Raw genomic sequence first — 5,656 nt, forward strand, 5'->3', positions numbered from 1 at the left:
CCTTTCCCTTAAAACTTTATGTGTATTAGGATCCTCTCCCGACCACTCAAATGATCTTTGTTTAGATATTACCACCGGTCGGACTTATAAATGCAAATTTATTGAGTATTGAGAAAATGTCTTCCCGCCAACATCCAATTCATCCGCACCTTCTCCCACGGCTTCTCAATGTGGCAACACACACCAGCTTTCATCGTTGCTTGGACTGCAGCCAGGTATTCCTCATCCCTCTTTTTTTCATTTTTTCTAAATTTAACTCCTTCGCCCACACCTCCACCAGACAACTAGCCCCTATACAAAACTCAGACACAACCCCCCTCATATTCCAACTATTGCACCCTCCTCCAATGACCACCTCCCTAAATCAGACCCTTGAACTTCCCATTCTCCCTCAACAGACTCATCGACTACCTCAAACAGTCCCAACATACCAGAACCACACGACACATATCCAATCTCCACGCCAACTCCCTCATCATCTCCAACTCATGTCACTAATTTTCCTAGAAATGCAATGATGGAACCCCGTGTCTAATTACTCAACATTCCTCACTTTCAAGTCCAACCACGACTCGTCACTCAAACTCTCGAAGCCATTCGATCGAAAATGTCTAAATAGACATATGGATCACACATCCGAGCCTATACGTGTTGTTACCTTCCTCGATTGATTGATGGCATCAAATGATATTACAAATATCCATGCTAAACTCTCGCGGATGATTTGAAGCTCTTCTCGCAACACATCCAAATAGAGAGGTTGATCCCATATGTTTTAGCAAATCTAATAAAGCACCTGAATGTGTTTAGACAATGTCTGAAGAAATAAAATCCCTCATTGATAACGAGACATGGGAACTTGTTCCACGCCCGATGAATCATAATATCATCAGCATCAAATGCTTGTTTCGCATCAAAAGAAATTCGGATGGATCAGTGAAGAGATACAAAGCTTAGTTAGTAGCTTGTGGATTCACAAAACAATCGGGCATCGAATATAAAGAGACATTTAGCCATTGTAGACGACGTTCTTGCTCATCTATATGGTCTCAAACAGACACCTCGTGAGTGGTTTGCTCGTCTTCGGAAGTTCGTCACAAGTTCGTCACTCAAATCAGATTCATGATGTCATAAGTAGACGATATTCTTATAACAAGAAATACGTCGGCTAACATCCTTCAAACAATCACTGACATTGAAAAGGAATTTCCTATTCACAATCTCAATCAAACTGTCGTATAAAAAATGGAATTCATTTATGCCAAACAAAATATGTAAATAACATTCTTGATTGATTCAAAATGGTGGACTCTAAATCCACACTCACTCCATTGGCCACCTTTCCTACCTTATAAAAGAAAATTTGGACTCATCTTTCATTAGGCGATGAATATCGTAGTGTCATTAGGGAATTACAATACCTAATTTCAACCAGACCTGACATTGCATTCTCAGTCAGTAAGATGTGCTAGTTCCTCCACTCACCAAAAGATGAACATTGGAAATGTCTCAATCGAGTTCTTTGCTATATCCAAGACACACCTGATTTTGTCATCATATTCTCCCCAGCTCCTATACGACATATTCATTGCTACTCAAATAGTGACTGGGGTGGATGTTTGGACGATCATCGTTCAACATGAGCTTTTTACATTTTCTTGGGCAATAATCTCATGTCCTGGAACACACGAAAGCAACCCATAATTTCTCAATCATCGACTGAAAGTGAATACAAAACAGTTGTAAATGACACTACAAAGCTTCTCTAGATTCGATGACTTCTTTGTGATCTTGGATTTTCGATACCGCAATCGGTTCAACTATGGTGTGATAATATTGGTGCATTATATCTCATGGTTAATTTCGTTTCATGCTCGAACTAAGCACATCCAGCTTGATTATCACTTTGTTCGTGAATAAATTCTCTCCTTTTCTAAATGTTCAATTTATTCCCACCGAAGTTTAAGTTGCAAATAGAAAGCCTCTAGCTAGTACTCCTAACATGTCAAGGGCATTACTTCAATTCTAATTAATCTCTCTCCTAACCTATTTTCTAATCTAACAATTTATTTATTTTCTTGTGTCTAAATGAACAAAAATATCTTCAACGTCAATGAGAACAAGGTCTCGTTCGTTTGCCGGAAATATTTTCTAGTATTTACTTAGAAAAATAAGTCAATAAAAGTATGTATGTTAGTCAACAGAAAAATATATAAAAAAAAAGTGAAGAAAATGTTTTACCCTTTTAGCTCCGAAACCATTTAGAACCGTACTACATTTCTTCTTACCGTTTTGAAAATAATATCCGCTCAGTAAATTTTTTCATTTTCGGGTATCATAAATACAAGAAAATATTTATTTTCCAATAATGTTTTTTTTCTTATCCAATATTTTTCAAACCGCAATATTTTGAGGCAAGCAAATTCGGCCTAAATCAACTAAGAAAAGTCCATATCTATAGGTAGTAATGATTGTTTTTCTTTATTTTAGCATATTGGGGATAGAAGAAATTATTGGTTATAATACAATAATTGAAGTGTCTAATTATAAACATAATTATATACAGAATGTGGTACCATACAATCAATTACATTTTTAAAAAACGCATCAATTTTTAATCATGTTCTTATTATGAAGGATTAGTGGAAAGTATTATACTTCAATACATAACTATATTAAAGTTGATGATCTTTATTTATTTCAATATGTTAAAAATCTTTAATTATATTAACCTTTTAATTTCCAAATGTTAAAATATCTAAAAATTATATATTTTATAATTCAAATTAAAATTTTAATTACAGTCTTTTATAATAAAATAAATCAAACATAAAAATGATAGTAATTTCGAACAGTGTTGAAAATGTAAAATTAAAATACAGATAAAATATATGGGCAGACATGTTAGCATGATGACCACAAAAACTTAACAGAAAAAGTTATAATTTCTTTTAATTATTTAAATTTAGGCATTCCCATGTTGATGTTCAGTTAATTATACCTTAATTTTCATAAACTCGAACAGTCTATGTGCCATTTTCATAAACAGTTGAAGAAGAAGCACGACTGAATCATATGCCATTTTCAACAAAATAGGGGAAAATGTATTACTATTATTATTATTATAGACAAATTGATAATGGCAAGATTCTTCTAGGAACCTTCTAATAATGTATCCACTCACATGAATCAAATAATTTATGCTAATATTAATATTGCCACTACCCTCCTTAATCTTTCCTATAAAACAAAATGAAGAAAAAAAGAAGAATTTAAAGTCGGTTTTCCTTAAAAAAAAAAAAAAAAAATCCCATTTTTTGAAAATTTGCTTTCAATAGGATTACTCGGTTGGCGGCTGATTTTACACGTGCGTTTGTAATTTTTTTTTTTCGCGTGTTATAATTTGAGTGGCCAATAACCAATTTTTAAGTATTAATGTACAATTTCTCAAAATTAAACTATATTTCGTTTAAGATTCCTAACATATAAAAAAAATTTGGATTTAGAAAGGCCCGAATAAATAAAAAAATTAAAAAAATTGATTTGAGAGGGTGTACCAGGCCAAAAAAAATAATAATTTGGATTTAAGTATGGCCTAACAGGCAAAAAAAAAAAAATTAGAAATTTGGATTTAGAGAGTACCTAATAGGTCCAAAATATTAAAATTTTGAATTTTGGACAAACCTAACACTTAATAGGCCATCTTGTGAGGCTAATTCAACACTCCGATAATAATTTTTTTTAGATAATGGCCCAAAACTACCCGGGATCAAGGTGGTTTCGGCGGCTGGAGGGGCCCGGGACCCTATCTACGCCCCTACTTGCTTTGCATATTCATGGATTATATTTATTATTTTTTGGATATTTTGATTTTTCATGAATTGTGTTTATTATTTTTTGATATTTTAGATTAATTGTGTTCTTTAGTTGTTTTTGTAATATTGTTTACGACTTCAAGAACACTTTCATAATTTTTGGTGAATTATATTGCTTATGAACATTATACTTTATTTGTTTGAGTTGTTTAAATGATACTGTTGTTGAAATATTGATGTTTACATATTTTATCGATATACGTTACAAAATACATGCGTTTTTCTGTATTAAAAAATTTTATATTATTATTTAGATAGTATAATATAAATTTTAATTGGATTTATATAATAATTTGTTGGCCTAATACATCATCATCTCTCTGAACTTGTCCATAATAGTAGATTGTCTCCCTAAACTTTGCAAGTGTCTAATCAGCTCATTAAACTTGATTATTTTGTATCACTAACTCCCTAAACTTGTGCATAAAAGTAGATTAGCTCCTCGAACTTTATAAATATCTCACAAACTCCCTAAACTTGTTTATTCCGTAACAACTAAATACAAAAACTTATTAAACCTAAATTCTAAAAATACATCTTTAACTTAATAATAAATTATATATAAATAATTACAATGATAATAAATAATGATAATTACTGAAATTAACTTAAGTGAATTTAACTGAACTGAACTGAATGTTGTTGAACTGAACTTACTTATACTGAAATTAAGTCAAAAAGAACATGACCTTAGTTGTTTTAGCCTAAAAATACTTAGGAATATTACTTTTACTCATCATAGTCCTAACCATTTATTTTAGGGTTTTATTTTTTCTTTCTACTATTCTATTACGCTGAAGAGTTATTGGTGCAGAGAAGAAATGATTAATTCCAGATTCATTACAGCAATTCTCAAAGAGCTGATTTTTTAATACACCTTTATTATCACTTCTAATGGAAACTATTTTACTATCTTTGTCATTTTAGAGCTTCTAATTTGATAAACTTATCAAATGTCTCATCTTTAGATGCTAGAAAGATTGTCCAAATAAATCTAGAGAAGTCATCAACTATTACTGGGGCATATTTGTTCCACCTAGACTAGAATATTGTACTGGACCAAATAAATCTAGATGCAACTGTCCTAGTGGTTTGCTAGTTAATACAACTCCTTTAAGCTTTAAAGAACTTTTAACTTGCTTACCCTTTTGGCATGCATCACATACATGATCCTTATTGAAGTTAATCTTAGTTAAGCCTCTAAAAAGTTTTTTTTAGATAACTTTGAAATTAAGTGCATATAAGCATGTCCTAGTCTTTTATGCCGCAACCAACTTTCCTCATTTTGTGTAACAAGACATTTGTTAAAAGATATTTTGTCAAGATTAAGCATATACACATTTTCAACTCTAGGTACTGTAAACAAAATATTATCAAGCATTGGCACAACAGTAAACGTTGTTGTCTTGTGACCAATAGGTCACGGGTTCGAGTCTTAGGAGCGGCCTCTTGCTAAATAAATTGGTAGGGGAAGACTTACTCCTAGTACACCCTTGTGGTGGGACCCCTCCTCGGACCCTCGCTCAGCGGGGACGCGTAGTGCACTGGACCGCCCTTTATAGCATCAATAACTAGTGTTTATAGTTGAAGTGTACCTTCTTGCCATTGTCACATAAATAACTTATGCTGAGAAGATTATATTTTAGTCCTTCAACTAAGGATACATCTTCAATAGATGGTTATGTTCCAATATTTCCTTTACCAATAACATGACCTTTTCTTTTATCCTTAAAACGGACAGTTCCACCTTGAATATTTTGAAGGGAAATGAACTTATTTTG

The sequence above is a fragment of the Euphorbia lathyris genome, chromosome 2 (genome assembly GCF_963576675.1).
Source record: "Euphorbia lathyris chromosome 2, ddEupLath1.1, whole genome shotgun sequence".
NCBI classification, from domain to species: Eukaryota; Viridiplantae; Streptophyta; class Magnoliopsida; order Malpighiales; family Euphorbiaceae; genus Euphorbia; species Euphorbia lathyris.